Genomic DNA, 26,633 nt, shown 5'->3' on the forward strand with positions numbered 1-26,633 from the left:
ATCATTTGCATTCCTTGCAGAAATAGCACATTCCATGAATCAGTCATAGATTCTGTATACTCCAATAAAGACTTCTCATTATACAACTTTTACTGCTGCCATATTTATACTCTGAGTGGGTATTAAAATATTGAAGCTGAGGAACAAATTTTGTGGATCCAATCTGGGTGTGCCTCCACCACTCTCCTAGGAATTGATCCCATGTGTCCAGGATTCTGCCTGGATGGGATAGCAGAGTCATTAACAGGCTTAACACGTATTAAATAAGTATTTAATATTATTATTTAATATTTAATATTAGAAGGAGCGGCTCTGTCTCAAATGGCAAGCTTCTTCGGTACCTGGGAAGTTACAGTTGTTTGTTGTGATGGTTTATTAAAATGGAAAGTTCTCAGACAAATGCTTTTTCTTTGGTTTTCATCAGTAAAGTTAATGAGAACAGAAGGGAAAAACACATAGGAAAACAGTCCATAGAATATTGAGAATGGGAGACGTGAGTCTGCTGCCCTGAAGGGACTTCCATGTCCCTGGTTCTGAGCTCTAAAAGGCTCTTAACAATGATAAGATTCCTTCTTTCTTGACACTTTTTTTTTTAAGAGTTAAGTTTTATTTTAGAGGAAATGATGAAATTGCAAAATATCAACCAGATTAATTGCTTCCATTTCGGAGAAGAAAAACTGCAAAGGATCTTTCCATCAGCAATTGCTGCACTGCTGCAGAACACACAAATCAGTTCTTTGAACAGGTAAATTTGCCCTTCATTTGGATGCAGTATATGTTTTGGAGATTATGGTATTTGATTTTCTCCCATAATCTGAGATGCTTTCTAGTATGTGTTCTTTAAAGTTAACCTTTCAATGCTATTTCAAAAAGGTGCAGAATTCAAGATCCAGAGAGCTTGTAACACAAAGGATGTCATAACCTGAACTGAATTGTGGAAGTCATGGATCATTTTTCCAACAATTCATCTCTGTGTTCTTAGAGTAATTTTCTTTGTAATTAGCTGCCATAAGCTGACTTTTCCCTGAAAATTTGATAGTGACACAGCAAAATCATTAATTTAAATATTCTAAACATATTCTAAATCCACCAAGTGATTGTATATATTAATTGGACAATTTAAAACCTTGGGAATGGCTCAAATATTAATATTAATTCATGAGTAGCATGTTTTATGCTTGACAGACTATGATTTTTTTTTATATGATCAGATTTGCTTTAATAAGAAAAAAAATCTTGGCTTCTTGGACGTAGACTAGGATGGTTAGAAACACATTAAATTAAAGTTCAATTTTCCCCAGAAATAAGGAAAGATTAAATCAGTCAGATTATACAACTAGTTCAATATTATTGATGATTATTCAGACAACTGTCTGGCAGTTTTTAAAATGTGCAAAGGTACAAAACTTTGAGAAGAGTATTCAAAAATCAATATTAATATTAATAATTTCCCTAGAAGTATCATATGCTGTAAATCACAACCTTCTGGTCTTTATTCTCTGGTTTAATTTTTTTAGCTATCCAGGTGCAAGAAGAAAATGTATTATCATGCAACCAAGCCACTGACTATAACAGTTACTAAATAATCAAAAAGGGAAAGAGATACTATGTCAAGTACTGTTTACCTGAGAAGTGTCCTTACTGAGATCAGTGTTGACTATGACAATTTATGACTAAGCAGCATGTAAAATCACATAGATTAATCTGAAATTTCATAATCTGGATTGTTGTAACAGTTCTTTAGTAATGTAGAAAACAAGTTACAGGAACTTATATTTTGTAGTAAAAAAAAAAAAGAGAAAAGTGGGACAAAACCCCACTTTATTATTTTAATATGATGGCAACTGAGTAACTTCTATGGAAGTCCATGTGTCTCAATAATCACGATATGCCTTGCAGTAACTTCACTGAGTATGTCAGGAAACACGTGATGTTTCCTTTTCTGCTGGGTCATCTGAAAGCTCTGCACATTGAAGTGTCAATTTAGGCAAAACCGTTTCAGACCTAACCTACTCTAGTTTTCTTAAAGTGTCACCTTCATTGCTGTCTGTTTTGAAGCTTCAGATTTAGCTTTGGCATTAAAAAAAAAAAAAAAGAGAGACTCAGAGCTTGAGAATAGAAGACAAAATGAATGAAAAAAAGAGAGAAACAGGAGAGTTCTGTTCCTGATGATGCTTCAGGAGATATGGGGCATTTTTTTTTAGAATTTTGAGAGTTTCAGACTAAAATTTTGTTGATAGGAACATGCTTCATCATATTTTCCTTAAAGGAAAGAAAAAAACAAATGAAGGAACCACAACATCATTGGGTCTGAAAAAATCTAGTAGGAATACATGGTGACACTACTGAGTTAACAATAAGAAAAGAAGTGCCATTTAATTGCAACTAGCAAATCCAGTTCTCTACAGCTACTGAGAACATGGTATTGGCATATCAAACATGTCAGGAATGTCCTTTTAGTGCTGGAAGTCACAGAGAGTTGCTTGATATGGGCTGTACAAAAATAAGAACAGTTCCCAAAGAGTAGAACATTTAAAGTTATTTCTTTCAGAGTCACCTAATTCTCCTTTGAATGCAACCCATCCCCGCATATGCATGTTTTAGGAAGAGATCAAGTGTGTTTTTCTGTACATCCAATCAAACATCATTGTTTCTGTTAGAGCTGGATAACAGATTGGCAAAGGTGTGTGAATTATTATTGGCAAAAGAATTTTAGCAAATGGTAACCAGGATTAAAAACTGCTTGGATGACTAGTCCAGACCTAATAAGTTAAAAGTTCAATCTATAATTTATTTTCTATCCTGCATAGAATTAAGGTAATATTCAAGAGTTATTTCATAGTTCTTCTCTGTGCTCTTTTCTCCCTACATGATTATGCAAGCCCTGTATCTGATGTATCAAAATCAGAAGCTGCAAAATAACCTATTTCTAGGTTAGACATAAATAAATGAACAACAAAATCAATTAATTAACCAACATCAAGAAATTAAAAAAAAAAAAAAAGAAACCAAGAAGGATTGGGAAAAAAATCTGTAAACTTACTGCCTTGCATTGGTGAAAAATGAAGGAATATCTCAAGAAATCTTGTCTTCTGCCTCCAAGTGACTATTCAATTTCCTGCAACTACTGTTCAAAAAGTTGAGTGTTAAGAACTTTATTTGAAGCTGAAGATGTATCGAAATACAAATAAATAAAATGGTAGAGATCCTGCTAAAGAAACCAAATACCTCTATTATTTGAGTTAGGTTTCCAACTGATGTTTACCATGCATGGACCTTTCCTCACTTATTTTATTCCTCTTCTGGGTTAATGTAACTGTTGACCAGATATACATCACACCATCTGACATAATTTTTGACCATGTCAGGTAAAGCCGGACATTTCAGCACATGTTGAGGGGTGGGGTATTTTTTCATTTCTTCATTTGTTAAAGGTACTGAAAGTTCTCACTTCAGCAGTAACTGAAGGTAGTTAGTTATTTGATGAGCAATCATGTCTAAAGGGCTTTTTTGTTAAATTATTTTTCCCCAGCTATGTGGTTCCTATGAAAACATTCAGCTCCTTGGTGAGTCAACCATCTTGCCAAATTATGTAAAACATGTCACCTGCAGAAAGTGTTTGGTTCTCTGGATGGGGAGTCATTCACAGCCACAGATTTCTGAATCTGCATAATTCTGATGTCCTTATCACAAAAGCTGATGGAAAGGCGTCAGGATCACAAGATCCAGGCTCAGAAACTGCTTCAATCCTGCTCTCTTGCATGACAGTTTCTGAAAGCTGTAACCCTTGGATTTTCATGCTGTTTGAACTGGGAGGGTGACAGTGACTGGATGTGGACTGATGTCAGCCCCCATTAAATGGTTATCGGGGAAGATGAGTGTCCCTGCGAAAATGAGATGACAGCTGAGCTTTCCTCCAGAGTGCCAGAATTATTACTCCATTCGGAGGCACCAAGTGTGCGATGTGTAGGTACTGAAAGAATTCACTGTAGCGTGGTACACGGTACACGGAGCTGCAAATAGGGTCATTCTTCTGTTCAGAGCCCCAATGCCCAGAGTAATTAACTTCACATGCCATGGCTCAATGCTGAGGCTGAGTTCAAGTGAAGTGGTGAGGAGCCCAGCCCTGAAGGGCATGGTTGCTTGAGTTCTTTATTACAAACACAATGGAAAAAGTAATAGTTTTTGCTACACAATGTTTCAGTGCTTCTGCTCAGGAAATGAATTTTGATGTGTTTTGTATCTCATGAATTCTGCATATTTTATTCCCTGGAGTTTAGTGTAAAAAGCATTTTTTATACTGCTAAGTAACATGACTAATTGCACAAACAAAATAAAATCGGCCTGGTACATTACGAGGTTGAAATGTCAGGAGCCATCAGGAGGTCCCCAGGAAAGAATGCCTATGTCCTTTCAAATATTCTTTACACAACATTATCTTAAGGCAAACACAGACTCTTTTAGTCAATTTGTGTTTTAAGATTATAAGAGAAAAAGCTACTTCTGTTTACCTTTATTTTTTAACCATCCCAGGCAAAAAGATTTTCAGCAATGCAGGTATAAGGTTTTCATGTAATAATTTGTACGTGTAAGTATAAATAATGTACAAGGTAGAAAATAAATACTGAGAACTAACTCCCTTCTTTAAGCAAACCAGAAATCCTATCTTCAGTACCAAACTACCTGGAATGCCTTGATTTGACTGAATTATAGCAGTCTAGTCTAGATAATAAAATGCATTCTTTCCCTTCGCTTTCAAATTTTGGTACTGTTTTTCATCCTTGGATTTATACTATTTTTTTAATTGGTTTGGGAAGGCACAGAGAAAGTGGTTGCCACTAGTGGGCATTTACTGAGCCTGAGCTATGCTTTGTTTCTTCTCCTTTGCTAGTCATTCTACTGCCTACCTAAAGCAGGTAATCTCTGTGTTTGCTTTCAGTTTTTGCACTGATAATCACATCCATGGGTGGATGAAGCCAGTGTGAGCTGGCTGCTGCCTGCATTGAAGCTTCAGAAACAGACAATTTAGAAATCCAGAGGTCTAACATTCTGGGTTTTGTGAAACTTTCCCTGGTCTCCTTCCCTGTAATCTAGGGGTTCCACTTACATATCAGAGGGGAGTGTGTGGGGAAGTGGGTGAAAAATAAGGGGGAAGTTTTCTAGACTCCTTTAACAAGCTGGTTTTTGTAAACAGTTTTGTTGTGCTGCATCTCTCCCACAGGTTTCAGTGAATTGATGTAGACAAGCAGCATGCACGTAGGCATACCTGTTATTTCGTCTCCTAGGGAAGTTTCTCATCAAAAGAATTAGAAGTGGCTCACAGCAGAAGCCATCTACAGTGAGTGGTGAATGCATGAAGGTTTATCTTGCACATTATCTTTATTGTAGGCTTCAAACCTCTGGTTAACAAGTCCTGATGAGTGGGATAGCTGGGTAACATCTTCCAGTTTGATAGAAAGCTGCCTGAAGAATACTTCTACTATTGGGGAATTGTAGTCTTTGAAGTAATGTATTTGCAAAATATACAGGAAAAAAGAAAAAGTAAATATTTTAAAGAAATCTGAAAAAAGACCTTCAAGACTCTATCATGTCCAGCCTCTGCTCAATGATAGAATAAAATGTATCTGTGTATTTTTTTTCTGACAATCTTTCATTCCTGTGGAGAACTACTTCACATACTGTGAGTTATGATTAAAAAGCTGTGGTGAATCACTGAATAGTCTGTGTGTGTTGGGGAATTTAATTTGTAACCTACTGACAAGAAACCTGGATCTATAAAATAGGTTGAAGGACAAAACTCATTGCCACTACTCAACTAGTAACCTCTTAAAAACTCTGAAAATCAGAAATTTCAAGACAAATGTCTTTGAGGTTTTAAGGAAAGGGGATACAGTCACTACTCTGCAGCAGCAGTAAAGTGACCTGTGGAGTTCTGGGTCTTTGCCCAGGGCTTAATAAACTGTTTAAAGTGGATGGCAACTGTGAGTTTAAGCAAAATTCACTCTGACCTAGGATTGATCACCACATGGAAGTGGCAGTGAACACTTCACAGAAAAAAAAAATCATTGCCTCTTCCTCAAAACTTCTTATAAAATCCCAGAGACATGAGATGTGCTTCAAACCATTGGCTCAAACCCTCCAATCTTCTGTTGTACAAGTGGATTTACAGTGCTACAATATGGACACAGCAGCTAACCCGTTCCTTTCATCCTTCCTGTCATTAAAAACATGCTGTTTTGCCCTGAAAATGGGATCAAGACTTGAAAAAGAATTTCTGTAAGCACTGGAAACAACAGGCAGCATTAGTTGGCTGGGCAATGCATATCCAATAACAGAGTTCTATGTGTATAATGTAAATAACCAGGCAAATTAATAAGACTAGTCAGAATATCACTACAGATACTATTATGCAAACTGAAAAATGGTGCAGTGATGATTATATAAAATAGGAAAAGATCAAGGAAAAAACCTGCAGCTTGACAGGTCTGAAGAGGCAAGGACAGGAGAAAGAGAAGAAATAAGCCAGTACTGCATACAGAGCTACGAGGTGCCTTATAGGTGAATACATAAAATTTAAGCTTGATTTGGCTGATGAGGCAGAGAGAGTTAAAAAGGGTCTATATTTTCACCATTATTTAAAGATAATCATCCCTTTTGAATGCATCAGAGGGGAGCAATTAAAATATCAGAGGACAAATCTTCAGCAGCAGATTCATTCAAACACTGCTGACCTTCGCTTCCATTTACCTATTTACTGCTTGATAGGTACTTTGTATAATTTATAAGGCACAAATTAGTACTCCCTAGAACATCAGAGAAATATGTACTCCCAAAATCAGTTGCCAAGCCCAAGCTGTTTCTCCTGAACGAATGAGTTCACTAAAGATATGAAGAGTGATTTGAAATTCTCCGACAAGTGAGTTATGTGAAGTTAAGCCAAACTGCTGCTTCCCTGCCAGTCTGGTTTTTGTCTTTGAAACAAGTGGCAGCCTCATTGAGCAGCAATACAGATAGCACAGTACTACCTAAAATGTTAGATACTTATTAGATTAGTTACAATGAGAGAAAGATTCTATCAAATCGTCATTCTGTTCATTAAATGACCTCTAAAATTATGGAGAACTGAAAGAAATAATTTTCCTCATACAAAGAGATGCCTCCCTATATATTAATCTAAAGAAGGGAGAGCAGACATTACATGTGGTGTCAGATTTGTAAATCTCAAAGGGTAATGTATGATTTCATTATCTTAGATATATTCTCACTGGGTGATAAAAGAGATACCAACAGTACAATTTTCGACAGCTGAACTATGCCTAATGGAAGAGATACAGTACAGTATATCTTTTTATAATTTACAATGTAGTGTTAAAAAAGCTCTGGCCCAGTTGGGAGATTCTCACTTATTCAAGTGGTTCTATTTAAGTCAATGGAATGACTAATGCCAGGGTTTCTTTGCCTTTTCATGGGAAAGGACCTCTTGAATTCAGCTGATTAGCACATTTGGATTTCAGGGATAATGGTCTGATTATTTTTTTTTTCCTCAGAAGGGGAATAGTCTTATGAATATCAACATACTTTATTTTTTTTTGTGTGTATGTGTGTCATTCTATACCAGAAGTGGGACAGTATTTTATTTTAGAAGTGAAAGATTGAAGAGACTAATTTATTATTTGCTTTATGCAGTTTATATCAAGGCTTAACAAAATCTCACTGGACTAAATTCTGTAAATTTCCCAATCCAGAGTTTATTTGAGACTGTTACCAGTATTAATTGCCTTTCTGAATGGCTGTATTTTTTCCCCAGCTTCAAATATTTTTTTAAAAGTTCATTTTATAATTTCTCAGGGCTCTGCTACCAACTGGGAATCATAGCATATGTGATAGAGGTTCCAAGATTTATATATTAAAAAACCAGGAGAATTCATAAATTTAATAACTGAAACAACTACATTTGGAAAGCATGATAATAGCTCTTGAGAGACAGCAACATACATTTATGCTAATCAGCCAATTTGCTATTGCATTCCTTAATGATGAAAGGTGCTTTTAATGCACAGAGTTCTGCTTCATGAATGATAGATTGAACATTAGGATATTACCTCATGTCAGCTTTTCCACTGAAATTTGGACTGTGTCCCTATACACAAGTATATCCATGTTATACATAGCAAGTAACTGAGCACGCTACCAAGTTAATGCAGGACACAATTTTAATTAGTATTTACTGTCTTTTATTATTTCTAGTGCTTCCCCTGGTGGAATTTCTCTTACTCCATTTACATGGAGCATGAAGATGACTCTGAAATTTAGTGACTAACCTGTTTTGGGATATATGGCACAGCACAGAAACGGGTGGTAGCATGGTGGCAGAACAGCTCACAGGTGTCTCACAGGTGTGGTGCTCTGGCAAGGCTGGTATAAATGCAGAAGCAAGCACTTTGAAACTAGGAGACTGCAGAGATGAATCACAGATGGTTTGAAAAAGCCCGAGTTCAGCACTGAACTCAAGTGAAGTGAGAGTATTGTCAGCTTTCTGAAGCTCTACTGGTTTGCCTTTTTAAGAGGCACCTACACTTTGTTCCTTACTCAACTATGATTGCAGTTTCAGACTGAATAGGTGTAATAATAAGGAATGACATAGCCAGGACCTCTGGCTTATCTTGGCTATTTTACTGACCATAGGGTGATGATGTGATGGTTGCTCCAAAAGAGCAGGGAGAATATAAGATGAGCATCTCTCACAACCTACTGTCTGTGCTGGAGGTAATTACATGTCATGGGTGTTGCTGCTCTCACTTGGATCCTCTGAAGTCACCCTATCCCTAGTAAAATACTTGTATTTCCTAAATATGTCTGTTTATGCCTGCTCCTTGCTCTTGATACCATCAAAAATATCTGCAATAATGAGGGACTACCGCTTAAAATGACCATTTTCAGAGAGGTTAGTTATCAGGTGTGATGGAAACACAGGTGTGAGTAAACACAGCTTAGTAAGATAAATAGCTGCAAAAAATAGTTGCTCCTTCTTAAATAAAGTTTAAGCCAAACTAACATAATTTAACTAATCTCACAGTTAGAAATATCATTACACTTTTAAAAAGCAATGCATGTCATAAGAAAATAGCACTAGTTGGTGGTGAGATTATTTGCAGTAGGAAGTAGTGATAAAAAGTTTTGCAATATGTCTACTATCTTCTACACCAGGAATATATCTTCTGAGTTTCCTACCTAGCCTTAAGCAGAGAAAACATGTTCATTCTTTTAATATTACTTGCTTTCAGCTCTGCCTGACATGTGCCTTTCTGTGTGGGGAAAAGGATACCAAAACCCAACATCCCTTTCTCCATTTTCTGTACTCCCTACACTAAAGTTGCAGATGTTCAGGGAGACTTGCTCCTGACTCCAGATGTTTGTAATTTCTCTCACCAATAGATGGGGCTGGGACTTGTGAGAAGCTGAGTACTTTCAGCTTTCAGGAAAAGTGGTTATTATGTCACACCAGTCAATAGACTGACAGCATCATAAGTGCTACACTTTTAAAAGACATTTTACTAACCCTACAGCATTATAGTGTGCAGCACTTACTTTAGTAATCTTTATTTCTTTAATAGACCACTGCATACAGTACACCTGCTGTGACAGTTGCAAACCTATGTTTTGCTCAGGTTCCTGCACTAAAATTTTAATGCAAGCTGGAAAAAATGATGGTTGCAGTCTGGCCTTTCACTAGGATGAGGTAATTGTTGCCATCTAGTATACAACACGGTTTTACTGAAATAATGTTGAACAGAAAAGAAAAGCAAGTATTTCAGCATGTTTTATTTTTTTCCTTGCTGTATAGATTGCAAGCTTTTAGGAGAAGGTGAACATAATTGTATAAGTGCTGCTTCCATTAAAGAACAGCTGATAAGGCTAATACTTTTGAAACTGTGTAATAGGAGTTTGTAACATCTAAAAATAGTAGCACCTTTTAAAATCTTGATTTTTAACTCTTAGAATACTTTGTAGTTTGTGAGAAATATGTTCTGGACAAATAGTTTGAGTTCTGAAGAAGAGACAGACACCTGAACTTTGTTTTGTACCAGGTGATGTTTTGTGTGATATGGGATATTCTGGAATCTGCCAAAGAGGGAATCAGAAAATCTAAAGACTAAAGCCATAAGGCAGGAGTCAGCATTTACATGACTATTCAGGAAATACATATTTTATCTGATCACAGTTACAGCTGTAATGATATAAAGGATTTTATACATTTAGAGTGATATTGGATGGATTGGTTAAACACTGAGCTATCTGGGGAAAAACTACTTCCTTTCTATTTGGAAGCATCTGATATTTCTTCCACTGACCAACATTAATTTATTGTAGACTTCAATATAATTTTTTTTTCCTGAGCCCAGTCAAAATTCATGCTGCATTAAAGTAGACAGGATTCTTCTCAAAGTCTAGTTTCAAGCAAGACTTTTGGGTGGGAAGTTTGGATTTTGAATGTCAATGTTTTGTATAACCCATTCTTTCATTCAAATATTCATTCATCTGTCTCAAGAATGTTTGTTTCAATAACATGCAGATAACCCTTGACATTAAGTCTAGTGCTTTACATCAAGCTATACATCAACACACATCTGGTCAACTCCTTTTCTCTAGGTGTGGAGGAGACCTGTTCCATTCCCATTATTTAAGTTCTGCAGTCACTCTAATCTCTTCAAATATTTGCATACTATTGAACAGTTCTTTTAGCTGGGTGACAACTTTGTGCTATAGGTAAAATTGTTTTTCTTATTTTCTTCCCACGAACAGATTGCAAGGAATTGCTATTTTGTTTTTAATTTTTTAATTATGGACTGTTCCTTTCTCATGCACATTTACACACACTTCCTTCATTAGTGCAGGTGTTGGTAATTTTTTGCTTTTCGATGTAAGGATATGAAAAAAGGCTGAAGAATGTACCTTGCACAAGGAGAGGCAGATCTAAATATAACAATCATGAATGACAATGTATTTAGATAGGGCATCAAAACTGCAGCTAAATGAAGGTGCAAGTTAGGCACAAGTTGTGGGATGGCAATGTCCTTTACAATTAACTGACACAGGCTTTAATCCCCTGTTAGACTTATCTAAGGCACCTATGTTTTTTCAAGTCCTATTTGTTTCATTTTGGGGCAGAGGGTAAAGACTCATATGCTGTTTATTTAGGAATTAACATTCTTCTTATTATGTGTTAACCAGCTATACACAACACTTCTGGTTTGAAAATATGCTGTTTACAAGAAATATGTAAGCTATTTTCTGCAATTAAATATGGACTGATATAATCCTTTGGAAAGAGGCATGAAGCTTCAATGTGGCAGGGTTGGCACATGATAGGACATTATCAAAAAGACATTTTTCTTTTTCTGGCAACCAATTTATGCAAATACAGTACATTTTATGTTAGGGATAGGATATGAGAAGCCCCTGAGCAGGCACCTTGCCACCATTATAAATGAACTGGAAGAAAAGAACCTGTGCATGTCTATCAACTATTTCTGTAAATATCATAGCTATTTTTCAGGGTCATTAAACTGGACTATCCATTTTGATTATATGTAAGTGCCAAAAGTATTTGAGGAGAGGTGACGATAAATATTTATGATACCATAATTCATGTTGTTTCTTCATATAGATTTGAAAGGTTAATGCAATTAATTGCACTGGGTACTTTGGTCAGCTAGTTGGGTAATGTTGGAAAACTTGTAAGTTAAGAACAATGAGCTGGGCATGCAAGTAATGCTAGCAATGTCAGTTATCAAAGAGCATTATAACAGTATTATGGGGAAAGCCAGAAGGCTCATAAAAAAAGAAATATATTCTTGCTGCAAATCTGAGGGACTTAAAAAAAAAAATCACAAAAACTTCTTGACAAGGAATGTCATTTTTCTTTAGGAATGATGTGGTCCAAAGTAATTAATTAGCTTAGTTAACCCACTTGCAACCCTAAAATGCTGAAAGCATTCCAAAAGACCCAAGTGTCTGTTAGTATAGGTGATCTTTAAAGCAAACTGTGTGAAGGTTTTTGCCTTCAGACAGTGTCATGCTGCTTTGACAAGATTCTAAGAAAAGCACTGGCTCATAGCATGCTACATGTCCAAGTTAATATTTCAGCAGCTGGTAGGTGAGTTTTCTGTGGTATGCATTCCTCAGTAATGTTTTTCACAGTGTGCATACAGAAAAGATTATTTTCATCCAGTACTTCATTCTTTTCTCACTTTCACTATAGAGTTGCCAAAGAAATGCAATTTCGTTTAAAACCATGTCATAGTGGACTGCAGGGCCATTAGAGCAATCCCTGAAGAATCTGTTGGAATTCACATTGTCTGGGGGAAAAAAGAGCCAGGAAAAATTCCACTGAGGGGACCAGCTCCAAAGTATGGAGGAGTCTGTGATGAAGCTGTCAGCTTTCAGGAAAACATAGTCACTAGGGAGTAAATCCCCATCTTTCCTCCACAGTATAGACTACCAGAAAAATGAAACTTTTCTGTTACTTGAGACCAGCAGTGAAATGCAGGCAGCAAATGAAAGAGAGGAGCTAAAGCATTGGTCAGAAGATGGCAATGCCATTCTCCAGTAACAGCTATCACAATCCCACACTTTCCAAGAAATATAGCTGCACTCATAGTAAAGTTGGTCTCAGAAAATGACATGAGCTCTTAAAGGCCACAGAGAATGTTAGGACATGCCTCAGAATGTAGTAAATCATGGGAAAGGTGAGATACACTGACCTTGTTTACATGACCGTGACTTGTTTTTCACAATAACTGTGGAAAAAAAAAATCTACTACTTTCTTATCTCTTCCAGTATTCCGTAATTCAGCTGGTAAGAGATGGGTTTTGTTGGTTTGGTGGTAAAGATTCAATCATGGCTTGGGACCAGAGTCTGTCAGCAACTGCAGCCACAGATAGGTTGCAACTATTAGTGACCAGTGTCTGCTGAACTTAAATATACTGGTTATGCTGAGCAAAATAGGGGAAGTGGTGCAACACGAGTATGTGTAAGAAGAAAAGGAAATTATCATCCGGCTCAAAGTTAATCTAGAAGTTAAATGTTAGTCAGCCCAAGTTCCTTTACTACAATTGTTAAGTGGGGAATTTGTATAGAAGTTGTTATAGAAATCAGTACTTTCTCATTGAGGATGCATTTTTGGAAAAACATCCTGGAAACATATTTTTATTTTTATTTATTTGTTCCTTGAAAATACTAATGGAAACTGTCCTGACCAAGAGGGTACTGTAAGAAATAGATATGTAATAAATAAGTTGCTTACATTTACTTCTCCTCCAACTTCTCCCCCTCCATTTTGTACAGATAAAAACATTACATTAGTTCAAATGAATAAATATAAAAGGAAATTTGAGTAGAAAATATAATCATACTAGGAGAGAAGAAAGTAATTAATATAAAATCTTTCTATTAAGAAGCTTGATATTGTAAATCCTGTAAGTAAAAGGACCTAGAATTTTGGAATGTGTTTTGAAAATGAAACACTCAAGTTTCTTCCACAATTTAACAATCAATGTAGTAATTTGAAATTAGATATATACAGTAAATTCACTAATACAAGCCGCACTGAGTATAAACCGCATCTCTGGGTGTTGGCAAATATTTCCTTCTTTGTCCATAAATAAACCACACCTGAATATAAACCGCTCTGTCGTTCGCAGCGAGGACCCGTGTGCAACCAAGTTGCCAAATAGTAACAGAACCGCGGCATGACGGGGGGTTTACTGGCTCAACTAAGGCTGTGCAGGCTCGGCCCGCTAGGGGCTGCTGACAGGGCCAGGTGGCCCAGCTCGGTGGTGCCGCTCGGGGCTGGCCGCCGCCTCTGGGTTCGCTCGCCCCGGCCCCACTCCCGCCGCGGCGCCGGCCGGGCACGGAGCACCCCCTGCTCCTGCCACGGCGGCAGAGGGCGGGGGCAGAGGCCCCCCCCACTCCCCTAGCTGAGGCAATGGCGGCGCGGGGTCCCCCCGTCTCTCCCCCGGACTGCGGCAGAGGAGGGAAGAAGAGAGCTCTCCTGCCTCTCTCCCCGCCCCCCGTGCTGCCTGCAGGGAGCCAGGGCAACAGAGTAACACTTTGTAACAATCACGAAATGCCGGCTTTTACTGGCAGGTGCTTGGTTCAGCACCCTGGCTGGCGCGTCTGGGGTTGTAAATGTCAGAAAATTATTCACATATTAGCCGCTCCTGAGTATTAGCCGCACTTCCGGGTTTCCACCAAAATTTTTGTCAAATTGCTGCGGCTTGTATTCATGAAATTACTGTATATTCTACTTCCAAATAGATTAATGTTGGGCATTCCATAATTATTCCGATTTGTGCATACTACAAATTGAATCTTGCCATGTGTTTTAAAGACAACTCCAAGAACTTTCAATGGTCAATAATCTTCTCATAGGGAAGCTTTCTCTTTTTATCCTAACCAGCCATGTCACAACTAGCGCTTAGAAACCTGAGAATCAATAAGGTAGTTATGGCAGTCTCTATTAACTTGAAATGCAGCTATTCATCGTCTTCTTGGTGATGCTCAGTGCTGTGCCGAACTGTCACTGTTATGGCAAAGATTTTACAGGTGAATTTTGTGTACATGGAGGACTTCCTTTCAACATTTTAAAAAATGCTTTCTTTCCAGTTTCACTGGATGATTCATTGCTGGTTCAGCAGACCCCTTTATGAAAGAGGAATACTAGGAGTGTTTCTCCTAAACTACAGCCTTCATTAGTATATTTATCATGATCTTTCTTTCATTTTCTTTTCAAATAAGGCTTTTCAGAGAACATCTCTGGGCATTTTTTCATGACTGCTAGCATTCTTGTTTTCTGTTTTCAGAAACTGCCTAGTTGAAATGTTACTTACAGAAAATTACTCTGTAAACTACAGGAAGAAGAGAAAATGTTATAAATCTGATGTTAAATATGTCTTACATTATGTACATGTAAGTGTGGAATATATATGTTTTACATATATAAAAACATATTCAATATTTCCCCCTCTTTTTGTGTATCTTTACACTTTTGATTTTTAATAGTTACAATTTCAGCAATAATTATGGGTCCTCTCATGCTTCTTATGATGAGAGGAAAATACCATTGAGCTACCCCCAGCAATTCCTCTTCTGTTCCTTGACACATTGCAATTAATTTGATGTGTATTAAATTTTATGAGCTGTAGAGACAAGTCAATTCAATCCAGATCCACTAAAACATTTGGATGTCAGGTATAGCAGGAAATCTGTTGCAGAGCATGGATTTGCATCCTGGTTAGTACTAGCTCTATCTGTTTGAAAAAAATGTGCCAATGATCTCTAGCTGGAAGCGTATGACACAAATATATAAAGGACATGAAACATAAGGAAACAATCAATTTTGACTAAGCATAGAAATATTGGACTGGTTCTTTTAGGATGCCATTCCTTTAAAAAAAGAAGAAAAATTCCCACCCCATCCTCAACACTCCAATAAATAAATCAATAAAGTAATTAGAAAAAAGTGAGCTGTATTAAGGTTAAGCAGAAATTCAGCTCACTTATTTGAGGAATTGTCAATACTTTCTGATCAGAAAAACATAAATGCATGGGATTTACTGATTATATTGATTATATTAACAGACACCATCTGCTACACAATCCTGCAGACTAGGGCTTTGTTTTCCAGTGATGGCTTCTGAAGGAACAAAGAGAAATAACTGGCCAAAATATTTCTGAAAATCTTTATTAGTTTATAATCTACCTCAAAGTTGAATTCCTTTTTTTTCTACTGAAGCAATACTGTTAAACATATCTACTTTAATTGTTATTAGTCAGAAGAAAAATCTTCACTGATATGTGATAATATTTGCCACTCAGTGTCAGTATCAGGTACAGAATGATGAATTACTAAACAATAAGACGTGAGATTTAGGATAATGGGTATCAATTTATCTGTTGCTGAACATCCTAGAAAATAATTTAAGTCCTGATAATGTTTCAGGAGGAACAGATAATTTGAGGATAACTTTCTCTTAAAAATGTTTAGCCTTAGATTTCTTTATAGTCTGCCTCAACAGACCTGAAATTGCTTTTTTTTCTATTGGTGGGTTGTCTTACCAGCCATTTCTGTTCCTCTTTTCTCTTTTTCTCCTTCTTGCGTTCTCTCAGGTTTAGCCTGCTTTACAGTCATTTCAGTGCTGAAATTTCTGGGGTAGGAAATGGGATTTTACCTTATCACGACTTCCCCTTGTTATTAACTTCCCACTTATAAAAGTCTCTGGGATGTTGAATTAAAAACCAAAATTAAAAGGTAAATTATTTAAGGAATTCAGATACTTGACCATAACTGAGGCTACAGAAGATGCAAGTACATCATTGATGTACATAATGAATGAAGTTTGTTTCCCTCATGTCTCAGGATTTTTGGTTTGATTTTGTTTGCAAAACTATTGATGCTTCCATTTTGTTGACTTGACTAACTTCAGTGAGTTAGAAAATATTCTTTTGCTCATCTCAGCTATGATTATAAGTGCTAATTCTTAACCATGGCATTACCAATACACTAAATATCATTGACATGCTGTTGCATTTTTGTTCTTCTATTTTTAGTTTTTATTTGGGAATAGTTTGCTCTGAGACTTTGTGTTCTTTCCTTTTCTCTGCCCATTGTCAAATTTTCTGTGTAAGAGTTAGTATGTCTGAAGAAACCGTTTTTTCTTTCTCTTCCTGGCAAGACCCTAAATAGGTTCGCTGTTATGGTAATACAAATACTAGGGGATAACAAACCCCAACTATTCTGGATACACTAACAAAAAGCATAAAAAAATTTCCACTGTAAATCAACCTGGATGCATTTCTATCAGCTTATGTAGTCTTGCACTGGAACTTATAAACTGCAATATAACACTGAGAAAAAATTCAGGAAAAATCAGTGTGTGGGGCAAGAGAAAGAAGCTACTAGAGCTTGATCTTCCTGATTTTAACATAACTTGAAGGCAAAGAAAATAAGATACACTGTTCATCTAGATTTTCACTGGCATCCTCAGCTCATTAATACCTTTGTGCTGCACAGATTGTTATGAGCCAGTTGCTATATTTTGTCAGTTAAGCAAAGCAACAGAAGTAAACAAATTAGAAAAATTCAATGTTGCTTATCTGAATTCAAAACAAGAAATGAAATTGAATGTGGGCAATCTTAAATTTGGTCATAATGTAGATAAACAAGGATAAGTAAATTGGTACAACATTTGCAAATATATGCAATATTTTAAAACATTTTCTTTTTAAAAACCAAATATTTGCTCTATTTAATAGCTATCTGTTTATTTTTGGTGATGAAATAATTGCTCTACTCTCTGTCTTTATTAAACTGGGTTTAGAAAAGAAGAGTTCATGCAAACAAGAACTCAACTTTGCCTATGCCGCAACAAATTCTTTAAAAAGCAACAATGTCTTTATTATAATCTGGTGGCCTGTGTTTTGGTTTTCAGTACATAACCAAGCATATCTATACAGTTTAGAAATATTTTATGCTATTGAAATGTATTCCATAAATTAAAAAAATATTTTGGCACAAGACTTTATTCTCATTTTTATTTGATGTTTTCCAAGAATTTTATTTCCTTCCTCCTCCAAAAGAAGAGCCATTGAGAATCAGTGCATTATTAAAGAGAACTTATTCAATAGAGAAGTCACATTTTGAAGCTACCTGAAGAAACAACTGGTATCTTGAAAGGTCACTTTCAGCTGAAAATAACAATACATTCCATCTTCCTGTTTTCAGATCTTAAAACAGTATGTCCTGAGCTACCACATCAGTCAGAAGCATACCTTTTTTTTTTTTTTTTACAGGCGTCTCTAAGGTAAGTACTGACTCATTTATGTGGGAAATTTGTCTGACTTCCAAAGGACAATGAGACAGCTGAAGGTACTTCTTAGAGAGGTGTGTTCACTTGAGTAATACAGCAAAATACTGAAATAGAAACTTCATCTCTTGGGACATATACTTCTTATGGAAAACAAATACATTAGGCTGTGCAGTCAGATTCATACACTTGCAGTTTCCTGAAATTGCCAAGACATGTCAAGCTGTTACTCATGTTCTGAAGATCATCTGCTGAGTCCAACACTTCATTTTAGTTGGAAGTGTCATTGCTGAGGGTTGAGTTTTGCATTCTTTTCTCCAGCAAAACTTCCAGCAGAGGTTTTTGCTAAGCAAAGTTAACAAGATATTATACAATAGTGTGTATTATGTGATTGATTCTTTTCTCTCCTCTCTCTTCACTCTCGACACAAAAAAAATGGATGCATTGAGAAAGAAGGGGGTACTGCAAAAGAGTATAGCACGGCAGTGATGGTACAACACACTCTGTTAATGGGCAAGAGTTGATTTCTCTTTTGATAGCTTGGTGTCATAACTTAGTGAGGTATACCTTTGCATTCCACACTATACAGACACAGAAAGGTGGAAAATACAATAGGTTTGATCTGTGATAAAGGGGGAGCATAATTCTATCTTCTGTGAAAGACTAATTCCCTTACCTGAAATTTTGTGGGTACTGAAATGTTATAAGCACATGATGTTTTCCAAGCCTGAGGATGCATTACCAAAAAAAAGGCACTTTCACAAAGAGCTTTTTTTATTAATTGAATCTATCATGTTTTCTAGAAGATACTGGATATGGATCTACATGTCTCCTGGTCTGATTACCAGTATAAAATTTTCTGAGACTTCTTGTTTAGCACAACATTGGTGATCAATGTTCAACTGCAAATTTCATCACCTGTTAAATCTGAGAAACTTCAAAGATGTTGGAAGTTGTGAAAGAAACCCCCCAAAAAACTAAAAGGAATATTGTCCCCTTTGTAGCTTTTAAAGCTCTTTAATGATGACCTAGCTGGAGAATATCCCCCAAACATGAATTGAGTAACATGGACATTATCAGCCTCTGAGTGGTCATGGCAGTCTGGTATATTCACTGCTAATTACAGCTGAGAGCAATCAACAGTCATCTGCTTTTTACAACTGGTAGTAAATGTTCTCATGCATCTATGAGGAATAGGAAGACTAGGAATTCAAAGCTGTGCAGTCAAGGTGCTTCTACTTTGTCCTAAAATGGTAGCCATGAGGTACCCCAAGAAAAAACAGGATGGTTTCTATATCCATGTAAACTGTCAAGGGAGGACATGAAGCATGCCTTTGTTTAACACTATCTAGAGCAGAGGGAGATTTGGACAAAAGTGTAATTTTAAAATATTGAGATAGGATTAGTAGGCAGAATTTCGATACACGTAACAGAAAAGGCATGCCTGTTGTATGCTTTGCGTCTCTAGAGAGTACAAACGTGGAATGATATGTATGTTTATTGTGGAACCATTTTCTTCTTTGATGTGCATAGTATGTTATAGAAGAACAAAGTATTGCTTTGTATGCAGAAATCACTTTGTGGCATAGCTTTGGGAATCTCTGTGCATTTAATAAGGCTTGCTGTGAGAAAGAATCACTTTGGCTCTCTGGGGGAGGGGGAAATAAATAATTAAAAGAGGCTGATTATATAGCTAATACTACATTATGCAAATATGCAACCCAGGGAGGTTTAACACACAATGCATTGATTTATATGCCATTTAAGGGCACCTTATCTTTCTGTTTCTTTATTTATAAGTTGGACTGTGTGTATGCGTATCCAGAGAGAACTCAGGAGCTGCTACTCGCCTTGGGGTTTCAAGCCACAGTTTGGAACTGGTTGAAATGGGGATCCAAATAGAGAACAGGGCTTAGTATGTACCCATAAATACCATGAACTTCAGCCTAAGCTGTGAGCCCTTGGGCAACTTCAAGAAGAAGGAATAGATATTTCCTTCTTGGAAGTTTTTTTGTTCTTTGGGTGATGGGTCAAGTGAAAGAATGTTTGACAAGAGTGATTTTACAATAGATTCCTGTTAAATTATGGTGGTGAGTCACCATATCTATTTACAGAAAAAAAGGATAAATAGAGGTACTTTTCAATGCAGAATCTCTCTTAACAAAGAGGACTGGATTTAAAAGAGAAGGAAGTTCTTATTTAGAAGGATGTCAGAAAAGATGAACTAATATGAATTCTTAAGCCATGAGTCTGCATCAGTGGTTTGTTGAATACAACAAGATTGAAGCATATAAGTTTCACCACTGATTTGGGTTACACACCTCCTTTTTAGCTAGGTATAAGCAGGGAGTCCCACAGAAGCCTGATTCTGGAAACACACAGAATTAATGAGTACTTTTGGTGGTAGCCCTGGAGGCTAGCAATGTATTTTTGATCTTGCCTTTGATCTGCTAAATTTTTAAAATGTAGTTTTCATCCTAGTTCATGCTAGTGTCAGTGCGTGTGAGAACTAAATTAGTGTTTGTTCATCCAATGCTGCTTCCACCAGATGGAAACAGTGACGTTCAGCCTGTCCTGGGGATATAGCTGTCAGAGAAACAGTAAAGAGTCATCAGTTGGTGATGCTTCTGAATATTACTGATGTGGATTAGACTTGATCTATGAATTGGAGTTCTGTATTTTTTATCATTAATTTGTGGAAGCAACTCAGTTGTTGTGGCTTTTGTTTAAACTATATTAATCTAAATTGTTAATTATGCAAACTTTTTTATACATATATTACCCTTCTGTATATATTCAGGGGAAAAAAATCTGTAGTACTAAAGTGAATTAATCATAAATCTAGCTCTGTAGCTTTAGGAAAGACAGCCTATCACCATAGCTTCCCATTAGGAAAAGAGAATAGTTGAGGTTTATTGCATTGCTTTTTGCGAGTGTAGATGTCATAGTACAGTGGACTGAGATGCCCACAAAATGTAACTAGAGATGCTTCTAGTATCTTAGCATATGTTTCTGAAATGCTTTTTCCTATCAAACATGGCCCATGATCTGTTTTGAAGCTACTGATGGATTATCTATCAGCGCCTCTACCATGATGAGTAAAAGCTCTGTGAAACAGTGACAAGTTACATGACAGTTTCCTTAAAATTCAGTACCAGCAGATTATCTTTGAAGTGAACTTCCCTGCATATTTTTTCTGATAATATTGGGCTGGGGAGAATTCTCTCTTTATCAAAGGTCTGTTACCCCAGAGCCAAGATGTTGATGGCTGATGAAAGTGCTACAGCGCCTTGCTACATTCAGCAGCTTAAAAGCCAATAAAAACTAGTTTTTGTCTTGTTGCACTCTTTTCATTCTTTCTTTCCTCCAGAGGTGTTTGCTATAGGCAAGGTAAGCTATTAAGTGCTTCTTTAATCTGAATCAGAACACTTTTCACACAAGGTTTAATATTTTCTTTTTAAGTAGCCTGTTATCAATTGAAGGAAGGCTGAAGACTAGAGAGGCTTCATTTATCTTACCAATGACAAGAATTGAGGGGAAAAAAACAAAACAATTTCAGTCTATTGTTGATGAATGTGTTTCTGTGAATAAAAACGTGGACAGCAGTTGTGGACACTATTCTTTGAGAACAATGGCCATACGCAGTACTTTAATTGAAGTGTAAAGGCATGGGTGATCAATACAGGGTAAGAGTTGTTAAAATTAAGACTCGGAGTGGAAGCCAGGCTGAAAAAAATGTAACCCTTGCATTTTATTTGGGAAGAAACCAACAGTCCTTGGATTTGGGTCATTTCATCACTGTCCTAGGAAATCCAGGATCATCAGGTTTGAATAATGGGCTTAGAAAGTCCTGTAAGTGGTTTGTTGACCCACAGTTTTGGAAAATACTTCATTGTAATCCTCTCTTTCCCTCTTTCTTTAAAAACAATAAGTGGTGTGGCAGGACACTGTAATCTCAGGATTACTTCCTCTATTTTTCAGGCCTTGCATTGCATTGGACCACTGCATTACAAGAGCCTAAAAAATCTTAGGAATCCCTATGGTGACCACATCAATGTCAGCTTTCTAACTTTCCAATTTGAACTCACTTCCCACACTTCCTTACTTCCACTCCTACCTTAAAAAGGACTGATGCATCTCTGTGACCTGCTTTGACAGACATTTAACTGTTCTTTGCTGTTTTTTTGTGTGACTTGCCATTCTTACCAAAGCTGAAATCTCAATATCCCAGTAGAGCAGCTGGAGGCTGATAAGCTATTACAGCAAACGAATGCTGTCACAAAGTTAAACTATAGTACTGAGGTTTGTGCAGAGTAATATGTTTCTGTTACTTGATAAGATGCAGATTCTTCCTATGCAAGTTGTATTAAGACTGTTTTCTCCCTGAAAAATACCTGTTCTCTTTCTCCATTGCTTCTATCCTGACTGATAACACCACAAATCTCATTGTTTTCCCAAAGCAATCAGCTTTCAAATGTTTCAGTTACAGCCAAGAAGCTTTTATTCTACCAAGTGTCTAAAAAAAAGATAAAAGGAAAAGTACTTTTTGAAAACTTATATGGTGAAGATATCATTAAATGAATTAACAGCTTCTTAATTTTCCCTAATATTTAGACATTATCTGTCACAGCACCAGTTTCTTCTTTCTAAACCTCACTAACACCCTACCTCTCTCAGATAAGGTGTAAATTAGTCTTTCTTACCTAATCTTGTGTGTGCTTATGTCAATACACTGCTTTATTTTGTATAGTCTGTTAATAAAATGTGTAATTTAGCTCTACCAATGTTCCATTCAAACTTAAACCATGTGTCTTCTAGCCTTTAGTGACTGCAAGCTTAGCTGTAAGTGACCATAGTAATTGGTAATATCAGAGTCTGATTCACTGGCTACCTCTCACTGTATTATTACCCAGAGCAAAAAACCCACGTGAAATCTACTCATCAATTTGGAGCCATATTTAAATAATGACAGGGATCTCACTCTCTTGTGCAGGGGCCTTTTAAGTCATTCTGTGCTCAGTAGCATAGTTTTTGCATTCTAATTTTAGGCATTAACTACATGGTTGAAAGGAGAAGAATTTCTTTTTCGTCTCCTACAGCAGTGTGTGTTTTTTTCCCCAAGTACTTCCTGCTGTAGTTATTATCAGTGGAGCTGAATCAGTTGGAATGAAGGGGTGGAAGTGGTGTGGAGCTGGTGGTGGCCTGGGTGTTTGCTGTGAGCTGCTGGCACTTGGAATGTGCCTTGTCTACTCCTGTTAACATCATTTAGGCACCGTGTGGTGGTGACAATGCCAGAGGTCAGCAGTGCCAGGTCGAGCCTGAGTGTTGTGTTTCCCTAATTGCAGCAGAGGTTGTTTTGGGTCTGTAGCAGATAGGGCATGACAGACCCCTGCATACTGCAACCTCATGATTGCAGGTTTTCCACCTCTCTGAAAGCTTGGGTCTTGAGGACAGCATGATTTTCCTTTTTAGCAAATCTGTTCATAATGTTTGAGTTTGTAGACTTATTCTCATTGGTTTTTTATTTCAGAGAAATACAAACCATCTGTTGTAAGTTATTCAAATAATATATATTGGTTTATGCAGAAGTGCCTGTATCACTGAATAAACATTACAAAGTAAACTAATGCCCACTGTTCCTACTTTTGTTGATTTAAAAGTTTCTAGAACTGAAGCATTGATGTACAGTAATTTCACAAATACAAGCCGCACGGACTATAAGCCGCATCTCTGGGTGTTGGCAAATATTTCATTCTTTGTCCATAAATAAGCCGCACCTGAGTATAAGCCGCTCTGTCGTTCGCAACGAGGACCAGCGCGCAACAAAGTTGCCAATTAGTAACAGAATCGCGGCAGTGCAGGGTTTACTGGTTCAGCTTGGGCTGTGCAGGTTCGGCCCGCTTGAGGCTGCCGACGGGGCCAGGTGGCCGAGCCCGGTGCTGCCACTCGGCGGGGCCGCTCGGGGCCGGCCGCCGACTCTGGGCTCGCTCGCCCTGGCCCGGCGCTGCCCCGTGGTGGCAGGCAGGGACGGAGCCCCCCCTGCTCCCGCGGCGGTGGAGGCGGGCAGGGACAGAGCTCCCCGCCTCCTCCCCGAGTCACGGCAATGGCGGCACGGGGCCCCCACCTTACCCCCGGGCTGTGACGATGGTGGCACCGGGCCCCCCCATCTCTCCCCCGGGCTGCGGCAGAGGACGGAAGGAGAGAGCTCTCCCTCATCTCTCCCCGCCCCCCGTGCTGCCTGCAGGGAGCCAGGCTCCACCCACGGCGCAACAGACTAGCAATTTGTAACAATCACGAAATGCTGGCTTTACTGGCAGGTGCTCAGCTCAGCACCCTGGCTGGCACTTCTGAGGTTGTAAATGTCAGAAAATTATTCACATATTAGCCGCTCCTGAGTATAAGCCACATTTCCGGTTTGGGAGCAAAATCTTAGTCAAATTGGTGCGGCTTGTATTAGTGAAATTACTCTACTTTAACCTGAAATGAAATGGGATTGTGGCTGCAAGGGAGGTTGCATTTCTGAATGTCACTTACTCAGGTGCTCTAACTGTAAAAGAACCATCTACCACCAGTTATAAACCTCCAAAACCAGAGCATTCTATATAGAAGTGCACACACAAATAATCCCACACTTATGAGTTGTCTTTTCTCTCTTATTTTAAGTACTTACATATCTAAATGTAACTTCCAGAAAACCAGGGCCCCACATGGGTATGTGCAAATCCAAATGTCTGTAAAGCAGTGACTTCATGAAACTTAATTTGGTTTGTATTGTAGTATAATAACATCCTATAGTTTAAAAGTCACTGAATGTTCCATGAATTTGATTAATATTGGGAAAAACTGAATTTTATTTAAAGTATTTCCAAATATAGGTAAATAAGGTCTAAATAATCTTCAATAATATTGAAGGATGCATGAATTTTCTTTGCATGTTGGTAAAATTGAAACCCTTCTGAAGAGGTAAACTGTACCTAAAGCCAGTTTACTGTAAGCTCCCCATCACACTTAAAAGCAAGCTAAAAGGGAAGAAAAACAAACCAAACCAAATCCAACCAAACTGTTCCCTCCTCTTGTGATGCAATGGGATATGGAATTGTTGTGTTACGTGAGATTTATGATTGCACCAGTTTTGTTCAAATGTAGAAACAAGGACGAGTATTATTGTCTGTGTAGTGGGCTTAGATGTGACCCTGTAGCTCCCTTTGAGCTGTTGGAAGGCATCAGATTGCTGCTCCACAGAAGCAGCTGGCATGTATAAGCTGAAAAAGAGCTCTAAATACCTCTCACTTCATCCTAGTGAGGATGTTATATTGGGAAATATCTTGAAGATATTGAATTTGGACATAAAAAGCAATAAAGGTTTGCTAAATTTGTCATATTACAGTGTCCTAAAAACCCAGGTGTCCAGCAGCCCAGGGGATGACATGAGCACAATAGTGACCCAATTTAATCCATTTTTTCCAGAGAGATAATGGAAAGGATAAGAAATTGAGTCTGAATAGGCTAGAAATAATGAAATGACACATACAGATTTGAAAAAGTATAGTGAACTATATGTGGACACATATCAGACAAAGATATGGTCACAAGCTTCTCATTTGTGGTTAAATTTATATACAAACACTTGGCAAAATACACAGCTGAGTAATGTATGTGTGATAATAGCTTATCTTTCTTTTAGGAAGTGTAAGGACACAGGTGTTTTCTCTGTGTTCCAGCAATAGCAATGTTTGGTAGTATAACAGACAATTCCTGACTTGTATGTTGGAAGCATGAAGGAAAAAAAATGTGAAAAAAAAAATGTTAACTTGTTTAAAAACTCAAAAAAGGCTCAGAGGAATTCAGGTCTGCTCTTATTTTAGCAGATCTGATTAACCTATTTATAATGATAGTAAAGATGATAATAACAACAACAGACAATTAATAATAATGGTAATATTCCTTTGAAGTTCAATGACGGATGTCTGATCCTAAGAATAATGTGTTTTTGTACTCATTATAGCCATTTCCCTGGAGCTATTCAACGCTCTGGAGCCCCCACAGCCATCTCTCTTCAAGCTTCCTTTAGTCTGTGAGGACTTCTTTATGGTATAGCTTCCTGCCTGAGGAACAGCACTGTTGGAAAGGACAAGTTTTGACTTCCAGAATTTATAGAAACTTTAGAAGCAAAATGTCATCTTCAAGAGGACACAGGTTGGATCGGTGACTGGGCTTCCTAACAAAGTTGATCCCAGAGGCATAAGGCTGCAGGTGCTAAAGAAGAAGCTAGAGTTAGGCTTGATGATTCTTGCATTAAACTTTAGGCTGTTTGAGGAATGGAAAAGGAACTGTGTTTTGGTTGTTGTTTTTCCCTTCTCCACTCACAGAGAAATTTTCAGACAATGTCAATAACTGCTTGTTTCTACCAGAGAAGCTGAGACCTCTGAAATGGCCATTTTTATTTTTCATTTTTTCTGCCAGTGACAAAATCTAGACACAAGGTGACCTCCCTGCAGGAAAGCCACCAAGCAGAACATATACAAGTCAAGTGGAAGATTTCTATGCTCCAGTTTTCTGTCACCTCTACACTATGGATGCAGGACTCCCTCTGTGTGTACCACAGGCACCTTCCAACCCTATCTCACACTCTTTTCATCCACCTTCTGGCTACCACAGAAATGCAAGGAACCTGTATCCAAAAATCATACCACTGGGATCATTTCTGGATTCCAAGATAAACACATGCAACTTTCCCGAACTTGTTACCTTTGGGTTCTTTTCAT

Source organism: Catharus ustulatus, chromosome 1, assembly GCF_009819885.2.
Source record: "Catharus ustulatus isolate bCatUst1 chromosome 1, bCatUst1.pri.v2, whole genome shotgun sequence".
Lineage (NCBI taxonomy): Eukaryota > Metazoa > Chordata > Aves > Passeriformes > Turdidae > Catharus > Catharus ustulatus.